Raw genomic sequence first — 17,368 nt, 5'->3', positions numbered from 1 at the left:
TCAATAAAAGTTATTGTCATTGACAAGGCAATATTAGATTTGTGCTGTTATTTGTCAACTTCACGTGGTAGGCTCAGGCTGTTTATATGCTAGGAGAACTAGGATTGGTTCTTTAACCTAGGATATGCACCCTCCCGAAGGAAAAGTAGGTGAAATTTAGGGAACAAGTGGTGATGCTGCTGTTGAAGTCACATACCATACATCATATGATGTGATTGGTGCTCTACAACACTGGGTATTCCCTGTGAGTCTCCTCCTCAGGTACTGACCCAGCCCAACACTGTTTCGCTTCCAAGATCGGACGAGATCGGGCATTAGCAGTGTGGTTTGATAGTAGAGGAAATGGGTCAGACTCCAATGAGAGTGCACCTATATAAGAGAAAGGTGACTGTTTTGGTCACAAGAGTAAGGTGTGGATCTGCTTTTCATGTTAGGCAGAGAACATCAAATCCCACATTAGTGGTATTGTGTCCCTGGATCATGAATGAGAGTCCACGGAAGGAAAAGTAATGAAAATAAAGAACACAATTTTCTTTAATTGCTATATTGCATGCAAAAATAATGCAGTCATAATTCAATTTAGAGTATTCCAAAGTCAGGAGGTGCACACAAAATGATTCTATCACAATGTAGCGACTGAACCTTAAATTCATATAATATGCAGAATTACTCAAAAAGATAAAAAGTACAGATTATGTATATGATTAAATACACATAAAGATCACTGCAATCATATAGGGCAAAATTGTCAGATGTTAGTGCTGATATATGAAGTTGAAAAGAATGCACCAAGAAATATTTCTACATTCAAGCACAAAAAGACTGGTACCAAAATTTGAAGCACAAAGAAAATAATGTAGTCATGTAAAAAATGACAATATGGATTACAGGTACTGGTATATCAATTTGGATCTTAATGAGAATCTCAGTGGATTACACTAGGAATAACCATAGGTTAATGAATTTGTAGTGAAAAAATACACAGTTATGGACTGTGGCTGGAGTCAAAAAAATGACAATAGCCACATAATGAAATACCTGACCTGAATATATTCAGGGATAGGATGCAGTTTTTCTAATGCAGAGGCTGAGGCCAGTAGATGAATTTTGAGGCAAGGACCAGGGATCCTGTGTGACCGATTAGAAGGGACCCAGAGATACTGGATTGGAAAACGCGTTTCACCCCATAGGGCTTGTTCACTTCCTGGGTCTGTGTGTGTCTAGCCGGGCGGTTTAAAAACGCCTGATTAAGGCGTCTGGGCCAATCATCACTTTGATCTAATTGCTAGTTACGTTGTATGTGCTGCACGTCCCCGGATGCGGCTGACGTCAGCGGTGATGCAGTCCGGGGATTGGAAGTAAAATAAATTACAGAGGTCAGGTGCGCCATATTGGAAAAGGGCAAATGTGCCCTTGGTGAAGAAATATATGGAGTTATTAGTTGGGCGCGGCACCAGATTAAATAATGGGCGGGTTGGTTTTGGAGATAAAGTAAGCAATTATTGGTTGGGAATGAGCCTGCTAGCTATTGTATTAATTGAATTATACATAATTAGAAGCCGCTAACGTCAGCGGCTTCTAATTATGTATAATTCAATTAATACAATAGCTAGCAGGCTCATTCCCAACCAATAATTGCTTACTTTATCTCCAAAACCAACCCGCCCATTATTTAATCTGGTGCCGCGCCCAACTAATAACTCCATATATTTCTTCACCAAGGGCACATTTGCCCTTTTCCAATATGGCGCACCTGACCTCTGTAATTTATTTTACTTCCAATACCCGGACTGCATCACCGCTGACGTCAGCCGCATCCGGGGACGTGCAGCACATACAACGTAACTAGCAATTAGATCAAAGTGATGATTGGTCCAGACGCCTTAATCAGGCGTTTTTAAACCGCCCGGCTAGACACACACAGACCCAGGAAGTGAACAAGCCCTATGGGGTGAAACGCGTTTTCCAATCCAGTATCTCTGGGTCCCTTCTAATCGGTCACACAGGATCCCTGGTCCTTGCCTCAAAATTCATCTACTGGCCTCAGCCTCTGCATTAGAAAAACTGCATCCTATCCCTGAATATATTCAGGTCAGGTATTTCATTATGTGGCTATTGTCATTTTTTTGACTCCAGCCACAGTCCATAACTGTGTATTTTTTCACTACAAATTCATTAACCTATGGTTATTCCTAGTGTAATCCACTGAGATTCTCATTAAGATCCAAATTGATATACCAGTACCTGTAATCCATATTGTCATTTTTTACATGACTACATTATTTTCTTTGTGCTTCAAATTTTGGTACCAGTCTTTTTGTGCTTGAATGTAGAAATATTTCTTGGTGCATTCTTTTCAACTTCATATATCAGCACTAACATCTGACAATTTTGCCCTATATGATTGCAGTGATCTTTATGTGTATTTAATCATGTACATAATCTGTACTTTTTATCTTTTTGAGTAATTCTGCATATTATATGAATTTAAGGTTCAGTCGCTACATTGTGATAGAATCATTTTGTGTGCACCTCCTGACTTTGGAATACTCTAAATTGAATTATGACTGCACTATTTTTGCATGCAATATAGCAATTAAAGAAAATTGTGTTCTTTATTTTCATTACTTTTCCTTCCGTGGACTCTCATTCATGATCCAGGGACACAATACCACTAATGTGGGATTTGATGTTCTCTGCCTAACATGAAAAGCAGATCCACACCTTACTCTTGTGACCAAAACAGTCACCTTTCTCTTATATAGGTGCACTCTCATTGGAGTCTGACCCATTTCCTCTACTATCAAACCACACTGCTAATGCCCGATCTCGTCCGATCTTGGAAGCGAAACAGTGTTGGGCTGGGTCAGTACCTGAGGAGGAGACTCACAGGGAATACCCAGTGTTGTAGAGCACCAATCACATCATATGATGTATGGTATGTGACTTCAACAGCAGCATCACCACTTGTTCCCTAAATTTCACCTACTTTTCCTTCGGGAGGGTGCATATCCTAGGTTAAAGAACCAATCCTAGTTCTCCTAGCATATAAACAGCCTGAGCCTACCACGTGAAGTTGACAAATAACAGCACAAATCTAATATTGCCTTGTCAATGACAATAACTTTTATTGATTGTTGACAAATTCATTATTCTAATTGATCAACTAGATCTCATTAATACAGATTGCCTGTACTGGTCGGGTTGAAATGGGTGTATGACTTTGCAGTGTCTACACCCTTTCTTATCTCATCTCTCTGAGGCAGGACCAGAACATTTTATTATATTTTTCTAATTTAATCCTATATGTGTAAAATAAGTAAAAAAAGTTCATCTTGGATCGGGCTATTTCATTGATCTTAATGAATACCTTAATAAAATTATGTTTCATCAGTACCTTATATGATTAAATTGGATAATCACGATAAGTGATTACAATTAGATAAGAGTGCGCCCACACAAGAGCTTTCTTTTTTCTCCCCTACCTACATACGTTATCTCTAGCTCTGGGCGCACCACCAAGCTAGACACGGAATTATAGGATTTACCAACTTAATTGTCCACTTTTGGTACCTCTTGATTACATGTGTATTACCTATATGACCAGTGCCGGGTCGCTTCTTTCTTTGTTCTAAACATACCACTTAACCAGTTCTCTTTTGTCTTGTAAGCGTCTGATTGCTCGCCCCCCTTTGCCGTGGCCTTCTCTTTTTCCCTCAAACCTGCCACTGTCAGCGAGCAAATTTCTATGAATGCCCCTTTTACAATCTCTTTCCTAGTCAACTTTGGCAAGCACCTAGCCACTGACCCCAACTCGCATCCCGCCGACACCCCTTCTTGCAGGAACCCCCCTGCCTTCTTCTGCTTTACCTGGCCCATCTGGCTACTAACCGCATGTCACCCCCAGCCAGGACGCCAGGAGCTGTCAAAGTTACTGCCTGTGCCGGGTGGAGGTGGAGCTGGAGGCTGCAATACAGGAGATTAGCAGTCGCGGCTACTGTAGATATGAGTGCCGGGGGGATTATGGTGGCTGTGAGAGGTAGGACCACACTACCTTTTTCATGCAGCTGTAGCAGGCCGCCCCCTCAGGTCCCGGCGCACCTAGGCAGCTGCCTAAAGCTGCCTAGTGGAAGCTCCGTCCCTGAGTATCCTCCCCTTCCCCACAGGACATGGCAGAGGGAGGTGTATATGGATTGTCAGGCATACTACGTTTGCTGGGCAGCAAGCAGGGTTGCCACAAGGCCTTACGGGAGGCAGCTCGGGCTCCCAGTCAAGGTCGGGAAGTTATTCTGGTTTGGGAGAAGGGGAATGAGATGGCATGAGCCAAGAAGGGCTCTTTTGCTCGCTGAGGAATTTGCAGGTCGGCCAGACGCGATAGTGCTACACTTAGGGGGCAATGACCTGGGCAAGGTATAATCCCACGATTTGCTTACGGCCATGCGAGCAGACTTGGCATGGATAAAATACCGCTGGAGCGTGGTCAAATTGATTTGGTCTAGTTTCATCCCCAGGCTAACGTGGTATAGAGCCTGGCTGGGGGCGTGTGTGGAAAGGGCCAGGAAAAAGGTGAACAAGGCAATGAGTAAGCTGGCCACTGCTATGGGAGGTAGCATAATAAGACATGGAGACATTATAAGCTGTACACAAGGTGGAAAGCTGCTCAATCAGATTGTAATGTCACTCAGGTGCTAAAAGGGGAGGGGTAATTCTGTGTAGGAAAAAAACTGTGTTCCCTAATGCACACCGAGTGAATAATATTACTATATAATAATAGTCAGATAATACGGAGATCTTAGTTGCGTATATCTGCAGATATAGGGTTAAGCCCCCAGGCCGATCGACAAGGCTTCTCCGTCACTGGGGGTCCCTAATACTAGGTATGGGCCTGGGGTGCAGGACCCCACAATGTCGGCACAGGTCGGCCACCCCAGGTCAGCACACAGGTGAAAATTAATAGGGGTTAATAAGAAGCACAGAAGTGCTATGTAAGTGATGTGATTAAAATAATATATACAAAGTGATAGGAAAAATAATAAGTGTTAATAAAGTGTTAGGGTGTGCCGACCTGCAGCAGCCCACCCATACCGACACAGGGGCCACTGCACCCCACACCCACCCCATAAATAATTACATATATATATCTGGGTTAAATTCCCAGTGTAAGGCCACATGGTAATGGCACCTACAGCATCTGAGAGCCAGCTTACCTGGGGATACCCCTGGCTTCCCCTATGGCACTACTAGAGTCAGCAATCCCTCCTAATGCTGACCCATTTGTGCCTCTCTATATACAATACACAAGGTGGAAAGCTGCTCAATCAGATTGTAATGTCACTCAGGTGCTAAAAGGGGAGGGGTAATTCTGTGTAGGAAAAAAACTGTGTTCCCTAATGCACACCGAGTGAATAATATTACTATATAATAATAGTCAGATAATACGGAGATCTTAGTTGCGTATATCTGCAGATATAGGGTTAAGCCCCCAGGCCGATCGACAAGGCTTCTCCGTCACTGGGGGTCCCTAATACTAGGTATGGGCCTGGGGTGCAGGACCCCACAATGTCGGCACAGGTCGGCCACCCCAGGTCAGCACACAGGTGAAAATTAATAGGGGTTAATAAGAAGCACAGAAGTGCTATGTAAGTGATGTGATTAAAATAATATATACAAAGTGATAGGAAAAATAATAAGTGTTAATAAAGTGTTAGGGTGTGCCGACCTGCAGCAGCCCACCCATACCGACACAGGGGCCACTGCACCCCACACCCACCCCATAAATAATTACATATATATATCTGGGTTAAATTCCCAGTGTAAGGCCACATGGTAATGGCACCTACAGCATCTGAGAGCCAGCTTACCTGGGGATACCCCTGGCTTCCCCTATGGCACTACTAGAGTCAGCAATCCCTCCTAATGCTGACCCATTTGTGCCTCTCTATATACAATACACAAGGTGGAAAGCTGCTCAATCAGATTGTAATGTCACTCAGGTGCTAAAAGGGGAGGGGTAATTCTGTGTAGGAAAAAAACTGTGTTCCCTAATGCACACCGAGTGAATAATATTACTATATAATAATAGTCAGATAATACGGAGATCTTAGTTGCGTATATCTGCAGATATAGGGTTAAGCCCCCAGGCCGATCGACAAGGCTTCTCCGTCACTGGGGGTCCCTAATACTAGGTATGGGCCTGGGGTGCAGGACCCCACAATGTCGGCACAGGTCGGCCACCCCAGGTCAGCACACAGGTGAAAATTAATAGGGGTTAATAAGAAGCACAGAAGTGCTATGTAAGTGATGTGATTAAAATAATATATACAAAGTGATAGGAAAAATAATAAGTGTTAATAAAGTGTTAGGGTGTGCCGACCTGCAGCAGCCCACCCATACCGACACAGGGGCCACTGCACCCCACACCCACCCCATAAATAATTACATATATATATCTGGGTTAAATTCCCAGTGTAAGGCCACATGGTAATGGCACCTACAGCATCTGAGAGCCAGCTTACCTGGGGATACCCCTGGCTTCCCCTATGGCACTACTAGAGTCAGCAATCCCTCCTAATGCTGACCCATTTGTGCCTCTCTATATACAATACACAAGGTGGAAAGCTGCTCAATCAGATTGTAATGTCACTCAGGTGCTAAAAGGGGAGGGGTAATTCTGTGTAGGAAAAAAACTGTGTTCCCTAATGCACACCGAGTGAATAATATTACTATATAATAATAGTCAGATAATACGGAGATCTTAGTTGCGTATATCTGCAGATATAGGGTTAAGCCCCCAGGCCGATCGACAAGGCTTCTCCGTCACTGGGGGTCCCTAATACTAGGTATGGGCCTGGGGTGCAGGACCCCACAATGTCGGCACAGGTCGGCCACCCCAGGTCAGCACACAGGTGAAAATTAATAGGGGTTAATAAGAAGCACAGAAGTGCTATGTAAGTGATGTGATTAAAATAATATATACAAAGTGATAGGAAAAATAATAAGTGTTAATAAAGTGTTAGGGTGTGCCGACCTGCAGCAGCCCACCCATACCGACACAGGGGCCACTGCACCCCACACCCACCCCATAAATAATTACATATATATATCTGGGTTAAATTCCCAGTGTAAGGCCACATGGTAATGGCACCTACAGCATCTGAGAGCCAGCTTACCTGGGGATACCCCTGGCTTCCCCTATGGCACTACTAGAGTCAGCAATCCCTCCTAATGCTGACCCATTTGTGCCTCTCTATATACAATACACAAGGTGGAAAGCTGCTCAATCAGATTGTAATGTCACTCAGGTGCTAAAAGGGGAGGGGTAATTCTGTGTAGGAAAAAAACTGTGTTCCCTAATGCACACCGAGTGAATAATATTACTATATAATAATAGTCAGATATTATATTATAAGCTGTAAAGAGGGGATGTATAGGCGGGATGGGGTGCATCTTTCGGACGTCGCATTGATCTATTCAACAATGCAGTCCAGGAGGCACTGGAGGCAATTGCAAAGCATTAGTTGCAGTGTGGGGGCTTCGGCACTTGGACAGGCCTGAGAGCCTCGTGTGGCGGAAAGAAGCATTGCGCAAGGCACGGTAAGGGGAGAACCAGCTGAGGTTTGCCGATTCACAAATTGCAAATGGCCGCACGCTTGGCACCAGCTTTTGGACGGTTGTGTCATGGGGGCTGCGTGCCAGGCGAGCGTGATATGCACCACAAGGGGCGGGTTTCCTAGAGGGCCATGGTTACGGCGCCTACCGGGTAGGCGGCTACGCCCCGGGTAGTAATCAGGTGGATATCATAAGCTTGCTTTGCCCACTGCTTATTTTGGTGCCCTGCAACATATGGCAAAATAAAGCTGTGACCAGATTATTCATCCAAGAACCTTACCTCTGGGGGGTCGTAGCCGAATTAGAGGGACGCAGGCAGGTCGTTCTCTCCCCCTTACAGCATCCCACCCCTACTATTCATGTAGCATACCCTCCAACATTTTACACATAAAACTCGGTACAAATTCGAAAAGGGGGCATGGGCATGGGTAAAGGGCCACGCCCCTTTTCCTATACTTTCAGTGGAAGTTTAGAGAGCCAAAAACCGGTACAGACCATCAAAAAAAGGTACTGTACCTGCCGAAAAGGTACAGTTGGTGGGTATGATGTAGTTCACTTACACTCGCCACTGTGCATGTAGTACACTGACATACATTCCCAGCCCCACTGTGCATGCAGTACACTGACATACATTCCCAGCCCCATTGTGCATGCAGTACACTGACATACATTCCCAGCCCCATTGTGCATGCAGTACACTGACATACATTCCCAGCCCCACTGTGCATGCAGTACACTTACATTCCCCACTGTGCATACAGTACACTGACATACATCCCCAGCCCCACTGTGCATACAGCATACCTCCCAACTGTCCCGATTTTCGCGGGACAGTCCCGTTTTTTTGGGTCTGTCCCGCTGTCCCACCCGCGGGCTGTAGTGTCCCGCGGTGGGGGGGAGCAGTTGGGAGGCTCAGTCTCTCGCTGCCCTGCTTAGCAGAGCAGTGGTGAATAGACGCTGTGCGCATGCGCACAGCGTCTATTCATTGTAGACAGAGGGAGAGGGGACATGCCAGCGGCTCACGGAGCGCTGGGCATGCCCCCTCAGTGACGAAATTGGGGGCGTGGCTCGCGATCGCGGATCTTCCCGCGAAGCCACGCCCCCTTTTCATAGGCCACGCCCCTTTTTCGGGAGCGCACCAGTCACACGATACCAACCCATATATATATATATATATATATATATATATATATATATACAAGTATATTATCTATCAATGGCATGATGTCTGGCTTTCCCCCTGCATGAACAATGCTGCGTGGGGTGTTGCACTGGGTGGCCGCACAAAATAAATCCACAATAGTCCCAATGGTGCAGCACTCCTGGCATCTAAGTAATACACTGTTTTAGGCATAAGTTTGGCAACATTTCATTGCCCTTTATTAGTGTGGCACTTTCATCAGGTCTTGAATAAAGTGCCACACGAATAAAGGGCACTGAAACGCTGCCAAACTTATGCCTAAAACAGTGTATTACTTAGATGCCAGGAGAGCTGCACCATTGGGACTGATATATATATATACTGCTCAAAAAAATAAGGGGAACACTAAAATAACACATCATAGATCTGAATGGCTGAAATATTCTTATTAAATACTTTGTTCTTTACATAGTTGAATGTGCTGACAACAAAATCACACAAAAATGATCAATGGAAATCAAATTTATTAACCCATGGAGGTCTGGATTTGGAGTCACACTCAAAATTAAAGTGGAAAAACACACTACAGGCTGATCCAACTTTGATGTAATGTCCTTAAAACAAGTCAAAATGAGGCTCAGTAGTGTGTGTGGTCTCCACGTGCCTGTATGACCTCCCTACAATGCCTGGGCATGCTCCTGATGAGGGGGTGGATGGTCTCCTGAGGGTTCTCCTCCCAGACCTGGACTAAAGCATCCACCAACTCCTGGACAGTCTGTGGTGCAATGTGGCGTTGGTGGATGGAGCGAGACATGATGTCCCAGATGTGCTCAATTGGATTCAGGTCTGGGGAACGGGCGGGCCAGTCCATAGCATCAATGCCTTCGTCTTGCAGGAACTGCTGACACATTCCAGCCACGCTTCGGAAAAGGGGCGAGGTCACTCAAAAGGGGCGTGTCCTTCAGTGTAGTAGGACCCCTTATACTATCTAGTACTTGTGCCCCTTTCACATTATAGCACACGGTATGAGCCGAAATTCACATTACCCCACACGGTATGAGCCGAAATTCACATTATAGCACACGGTATGAGCCAAAATTCACATTATAGCACACGGTATGAGCCAAAATTCACATTACCCCACATGGTATGAGCCGAAATTCACATTATCCCACACGGTATGACCCGAAATTCACATTACAGCACACGGTATGAGCCGAAATTCACATTATAGCACATGGTATGAGCCGAAATTCACATTACAGCACATGGTATAAGCCAAAATTCACATTATAGAGTGAGGGGATCCTACCCCCTTAATTAACAAGGCATGTGGGGCACTGTGGTGAGGGGTGCCTACCCCCTTAATTAACTAATCCTGTGGGGCACTGTGGTGAGGGGAGCCTACCCCCTTAATAGACTTATTGCAGAGTTTAGCAGCGGAAGGGCTGCAGCGGTTTCTCACCCCAAGCTGCGGCGCTTCTGCCACCTCCGACACTCCACATCTTCGGCACCACCCGGGATGCAGAGCACCGCACCGGGGATGCACCCTTTTCAGTGTGGTCTGCTGCGCTCTGAAGGGGTTCTTCTCTCCTGCTGCAGGATCCCGATGTGCGCCGTCCTCCCCGCTGTTACTGCCACGGTAAGCATTAGTATTGTTTACCGCAGAGGCCATTTACTGAGGCATATGTGTTAAACCTCGGGAACTGAGATGCCCTTCTCACCATACAGCCGTGTGACTGAGCCGGGCGGGGGGACAGCCAGCAGCAGCAGCATGCCGGATATCAGCATCCGAGGGTGCGGGCTGTACATACTTAAGGCAGCCTGATATTCAACAGTGCTGAGAGCCTCCGGAGCCCGCACCCCCGGAGCTGCAGTACACCGGCAGAGGACACCCATCCCCCGAATCCTGCGTAGCCCAAAGCCAGAGATCGGCAGCATGTTGAACGCGGAAGCAGAAGCTGCTTGTTGCCGGTCAACATGCTGCCGATCTCCAGATTTGGGCTCCGCACGTGCCTTACAGCCCGCACCCTCGGCTGCTGATATCCGGCATGCTGCCCCTGCTGCTGGCTTTCCACCTGCCCGGCTCGCCCACCCAGCTGGATGGTGAGTGAGAAGGGCATCTCAGTGCCCGTGGTTTAATACATATCTCTCTTCGGTAAATGGCCATTAGTACATCCCGCCTACACACACAGACTGCCCCACCCCCTTACTTACACACACACACACACACACACACACACACACACACACACACACACACTGATTACACACACACAGACTGGCCACCCCCAAATCCTACACACACCCACTCAGACTACACACACATTCTCATACTTTCCTCTCCCCCACACACACACTGGACTGCAAAAATTTACACACACTGACACTGTTCCACACACACAATTAATACACACTCACACTGTCCCACACACACAATTAACACACACGCACACTGTCCCACACACCAGTGGCGTGCGGTGAGGTCAGTGGCGTGCAGTGAGGCACTACAGCCATAATGTTTGCCGAATCCTGCCGATGACACCTACTGCCACCGAGCCAATGCCCGCCACTGCCTCTGAGCCGATGCCCGCTGCCACCACCAATGGCTTACAAACTCGCCCACCATCAACTGACCCAGCCCTCCGCCACTAATTTGCAACTCAGTCTGATGCCGCCAATGCCCGCTGCATGCCTGCTCATCATACTTGTGATATATTGTACATTTTTATAGAAAAAAATAATAATTAGTGTTTGGGACTGGGAAGGGAGTGGGAGGAGGACATGAATGCAATTTTGTTGTCCAGGGCTTCCATTAACTTAATGGAGAAGGGTCTGAATGGGTTAAAAAATGTAAAAAAAAACTGCGTGAGGTCCCCCCTCCTAAGTATAACCAGCCTCGGGCTCTTTGAGCCGGTCCTGGTTGTTTAAATACTGGGAAAAAATTGGACAGGGGTTCCCCGTATTTAGACAACCAGTACCGGGCTCTTAGACCGGTCCTGGTTCCAAAAATACGGGGGACAAAAGATGTAGGGGTCCCCCGTATTTTTAAAACCAGCACCGGGCTCCACTAGCCAGGGACATAATGCCACAGCCGGGGGACACATTTATGTAGGTCCCTGCGGCCGTGGCATTACCCCCCCAACTAGTCACCACTGGCCGGTGTCAAAGTCGAAAATTATTGCAGTACACACATCACGTACAAACAACACACAGATGGCCTCTGCGCGTGTACTTGTTCTGCTGTGCGTGCACATATTTGCAATTTGCGTATGGTCGCTCCCGCGGTCGTGCGCATCAGCGCGTGGTATGGGTATTTATGGTAGGGTTTGTGAACGTATGAAGAGCTATCAAAACACATTACATATTTAATCCAAATACTGCACAATGTACACATAGTCTCCTTGCACCACATCAGAAAGTTATAGCTGTTTAAATGGTTGCAGAACAAAGGGATTCACCTTTACAGGATAAGAGGGGACAGACTAAGGTTATAAGTCAGTATTTGGTATCCAGCTGTAGGGTATTTCAAGGGTAACATTCCGGTGTTGGTCTGCGGAAGATCGCATGTTCCTGCGGATAGTTATGTGCAGAACCAGAATATAGATATAAATTGTATTTACTGTATATTATGTATGCGGCGGGAATCCAGAGGAGACCACCCACCAGAGCAGTTGAGAAAGACATCGCCTACCTTTTCAAATCAACCTATGACCTCTCCTGTACTGTAAAAGTGCATTCCTGTGTCCAATGGACAACGGGATTACAGTATCCATTGTATTGCTTTTGGAAGACTTGTATAAATAAAGCCTGCTGCAGCCCGGCCTGACACAAGACTCACAATGTTATCTATTTGATGACGGAGGACCGGACCGGGAAGCGCACGCGAATATACTCACGTATGTACATTGACCTGTAGCCATTATTCTGTTATATATTGTCTTGTATTGTAGTGTATAATTTGTATTGTAAACCCCCTTTCAGAAATAATCCACTGTGGTGTCGGAACCCAGCGGTAAAATCACAATTGGTGTCGTGTGCTCATTGCTCTGCTAAGGTTTAAAGTGTAATAGCATCACATTGCATTGCTGCATAAGGTTTAAAGTGTAATAGCATCACACTGCATTGCTGCATAAGGTTAAAAGTGTAATAGCATCACACTGCATTGCTGCATAAGGTTTAAAGTGTAATATAATTGCATTGCATTACTGTGAAGTTTTAAAGTGTATCTCTGGGTGTGTGCGCACTGTGTGTACTTTGTACCCCCAGCGCGGCGTTTGTACGCTAAGTCCGTACAGTGATACGGGACTCCGTATGCAAACAGTGTATAAAGTACGTAGCGTGTGTACTAGGTTTAGCGGCCGCAGCGGCTCCATGGTAAAGTGTATTCTAAGTGTGTATAAGGTATAGCTTTTATTCCTGTAAAGATAATCAGCATTATCAATTGGGGGCATCGTCCGATTTTCCACATTTTTACTGCTTAACAGGTCACAAGCAGACATAATCTATCAGCATAAGGGTGGACAGGGATCCTACGTATCCTCTTCTTGGTCGGTGGATACACTGAAAACCCTACTTAATTGCTGATTAGATGGTGTCTGCTCTGTATGGTTTGTAGGGATGCTGGTAAGAACTCGTAAGGTAAGCAGGAAAAAAGCTTTTTAAAATCTGTGAATTTATTTTTGGCGCCAAATGCGTACACAACAAAAGCGTACACCCATACCCTGTGCATACTCTCCCACATTGTTGCCATAACACTCAGATTACTAGGGCCCTCATTCCGAGTTGATCGGTCGCAAGGCGAATTTAGCAGAGTTACACACGCTAAGCCTCCGCCTACTGGGAGTGTATCTTAGCATCTTAAAATTGCGACCGATGTATTCGCAATATTGCGATCACAAACTACTTAGCAGTTTTAGAGTAGCTCCACACTTACTCTGCCTGTGCGATCAGTTCAGTGCTTGTCGTTCCTGGTTTGACGTCACAAACACACCCAGCGTTCGCCCAGACACTCCCCCGTTTCTCCGGCCACTCCTGCGTTTTTTTCCGGAAACGGTAGCGTTTTCAGCCACACGCCCATAAAACGCCGTGTTTCCGCCCATTAACACCCATTTCCTGTCAATCACATTACGATCGCCGGAGCGATGAAAAAGCCGTGAGTAAAAATACTATCTTCATTGTTAAATTACTTGGCGCAGTCGCAGTGCGAATATTGCGCATGCGTACTAAGCGGATTTTCATTGCGATGCGATGAAAAATACTGAGCGAACGACTCGGAATGAGGGCCTAGATTCATAATATAAATATTAAGGAAGTAAGTGTAAAACACAAATGCAGTCTGACCTAGTTATTAAGGTTTATACAGAAAAGAAACTGTGTGGCGTGTTAAGTGAGCGATCATAGTTAATATTGCTCACATTTATAGAAATTGTGTCAGTTGTTTTATTGCGTCCGCACATTGGTACACGTGGTACGGAACGTGAGGACAGGGTACACAAAACGTGCACGTAGCACAAGGCCGCACACGTGGCATTAAGGTACGCACGGTTGCGTAATTACGCAAGCTTGTGTAGCGTTGTGTGCGCATAATAAAACCACACGATAGTTCGAATAGTTTAAAGGTGGGATAGTAGCCACGCTACAATAACGCAAGATTGCCCAGCTTCCAAAGTTTAGTATAAAACTCTTATTTACTGTATTGCCTCTGGGAGTAAAGCTGCTTGTCTGAATGATAATTTTCTGTACAGAAAAATAAAGCGTATCTGAGTGAGCGAGTGCAGGAGTGAGTGGATACTGAACCCAAGAACTAGGTGGACTAGGTGGACTGCTAGGTGGTCTAGGTGTACACACTGGGTTAGTAGAGACCCGGTGGCGTAGGGTTCGCAACCCTGCGTTATTAAAAAAAAAGTGGACTAGGTGGTCTTGGTGGACTGAGTGGTATCCCATATAACTCTAGGTGGTGTACTAGGTGGACTAGGTGGTCTACAACAATCGTAGGGCATATAGATAACTAGTATCTATAGGCTGTGCTATTGCATCACATGTCCGTTTGTTCTGCATAGCGCAACGTGATATTATTGTGTCACATTTGCTGTGGAAGAGCATACGCAGACGTGATTGTATAGACAAAGGGGTTTTTCTTTGAAAACTTCGGGAAATCTCCCTGGTGGGCTTCACTGAAAAGGGTGAAGGATAGTTATCAAATTTCTCTGTTTTTCACCCTACAAACAATTCCAGTTGAAAGATACCGAAAAGGAAATTTTCACTGCCTCTCTCAGGAAAATATTCCAAACAGAACTTCCACCGAAAGAAATTACGGTGTAAGGTCTGATAGGAGCCCTAAGTTGGGTACATTGCCTTCGCTATCAACAGTGTATGATAGTACTGGCCAGCGTGGGCGTGAGCGAGTGGAAGGCGCTCAGGTATACTTCCACCGTCTACTTATATTGAGTATTTTGGTGTTTGTGGGAATTTTTTAAAAAGTATTAGAAGAGACCCACAAATATGGGAGCCAGTTGCTCAAGTAAGAGACGTTTAGACAGGGTTCAGGCAGAATTGTGGCCAAAAGGCTCAGCAAGGTTTATCATGTGTGAAAAATATGGTTCACACACAGAAGGTTTATGCAATGAGTGGATATGTATGACCAACAATGATAGGGTACCATTCCCTAGAGTGGGCAGCTTTGAACCAGAGGTATTACAGAACTTAAGGTTAAGGACATGTCTGATAAAATCCAAGAAACAAAGGATTAAACATACAGACTGTTTAAATTTATGGCAACAGGAGGGGGATATGCAAAAGGACTTAGCTCGCGCAGCAGGTTCCAAACCTAGCGGGAAAACAATGGCGACGGCACCACCACCATATATTGTTGGGGAGAAAATGGCTACAGGCAATGATACATTGGTACAGAATAAGAGTGTAATTGCAAAATGTACTAACCCTAACCCTTGCCAGTTGTACCATGTTTTAAATTTTCCCCAGGATTGCGAACAAGAAGATGAGCCCAGCACGATATCGGCACTCTCTCTAGCAGCAACCATACAAGACACTCAGGTGGGCACGGCCCAACCAGCAAGAGCAGTAGTCAGGCCCCCTAGCGGAGGGATAAGTGAGGTCGTGTCCACAGGTAAGTACGGTACCATACATTATGCAGAAACCATAGCACCCCACATTGTAGAATCCTGTCAGGTTGATTGCTGTCCCCAATGGGAAGACTGACGCTCAGGGAGTCACTCCCATCAGGAACATTGCCATGCATTGTCCCTGGTCCCGGACAGAATTGAGGTCAATTATGTCAGAATTTCCCGATCCCAGAAAGGATCTAGTCGCATGCCAGAGGTTCATTAAAGAGTTAGGTAACGCCACCGAACCCACAAACAAAGATTGGCAAACAGTGCTACGGATATGTTTACCCTCCAATATTGACCCCGCGAATTTCATAACTGATTGCAATTTAGACGAAGAAGTACCTATCACTGATGAGTACACTCAGGAGAAGGTACGACAAATCAATCTGCAATTAGGAATATATTTCCCTACTGTTGTCAAATGGAATAAAATCTTTTCCATAAGACAAAAGGAAGGTGAAACGGCATCCGAATATTTCCATCGAGCACTGCAGGAAATGACTAGATACACTGGGATCGAGGACATTAGAGACAATGCACATCATAGGGAGGTAGCTGTTTCAGTATTAATGGACGGGTTGAAGGAGGCACTCAGAACAAGGGTACAGACCTCTCTACCAAACTGGAGAGGTATCTCAGTGGCTGCATTGAGAGAGTCCGCTGTCGAGCATGATAGGAACATCATTAAACACAGGGAGTCACAGGGGGAAAAACTGATGACGGTAAGTATACAGGCCCTTACGGCAAAACCCCATCAGCCAAAAACCCGGACCCCTGTTGTTTGGGACAGACCTAGAACATGCTACATTTGTAGGAAGGAAGGGCATTTTGCCAAAGACTGTAGGAGTAGTAGAGCGCATAGCCAAGATAGAACCCTAGACAGAGAATACGAACCACACTACTACTCACATAATTGGGATCAGGGACCACATAGGAGAAGTTACGAGCCACATGCAGGGGAAACAAGGAGGTACCCCCCAAGGAGAGATGGGCAGACCTCCGGAAATTCTCAGCTACCTCCCCCACATATCGTAGCTGCCAACGCACTGCGGGAGGGTCTCGCCACACAATAGGGGTTGGGACACACCTGTAGTCTGCAGCCAGTGAAGTTGATTGCTAGCCTTGCTAGTGAACCTGAGGTCACGGTTGATGTAGCTGGTGTACCATTACCTTTTCTTGTAGACACAGGGGCGGCCAGGTCAGTGTTAAATTCAACTGTAGGTATGAAAACCACGGGTAAAACAATTTCGGCAATGGGAGTAACAGGAATAGTGCAACACTACCCTTTGAGTAGACCTGCAGAGATTACGATAGGGCCCTTGCAAACCAAGCATTCCTTTTTGCTGGCTGCAGCGGCTCCGACTAACCGGCTTGGAAGAGATTTATTGTGTAAAATGCGGTGTGTCATATACTGTACTCCTGAGGGTGTCTTCTTGGATATACCTGAGAATCACGTTCAGGAAGTGCAAGATATAGTAGACACCCCTCA

General features: G+C 45.9%; 2 pseudogenes; one reads left to right on the top strand and one right to left on the bottom strand.

Annotated features, from left to right (window-relative positions):
- Positions 1 to 220: 220 nt before the first annotated feature.
- LOC134929976 (5S ribosomal RNA) lies at positions 221 to 339 on the bottom strand (annotated as a pseudogene).
- Positions 340 to 2,795: 2,456 nt separating this feature from the next.
- Positions 2,796 to 2,914, top strand: LOC134929975 (5S ribosomal RNA; annotated as a pseudogene).
- Positions 2,915 to 17,368: the final 14,454 nt, after the last annotated feature.

Source organism: Pseudophryne corroboree, chromosome 5, assembly GCF_028390025.1.
Source record: "Pseudophryne corroboree isolate aPseCor3 chromosome 5, aPseCor3.hap2, whole genome shotgun sequence".
NCBI classification, from domain to species: Eukaryota; Metazoa; Chordata; class Amphibia; order Anura; family Myobatrachidae; genus Pseudophryne; species Pseudophryne corroboree.
The sequence above is the reverse complement of the archived record's forward strand: the minus strand, read 5'-3'. Positions and strand labels throughout refer to the sequence as shown.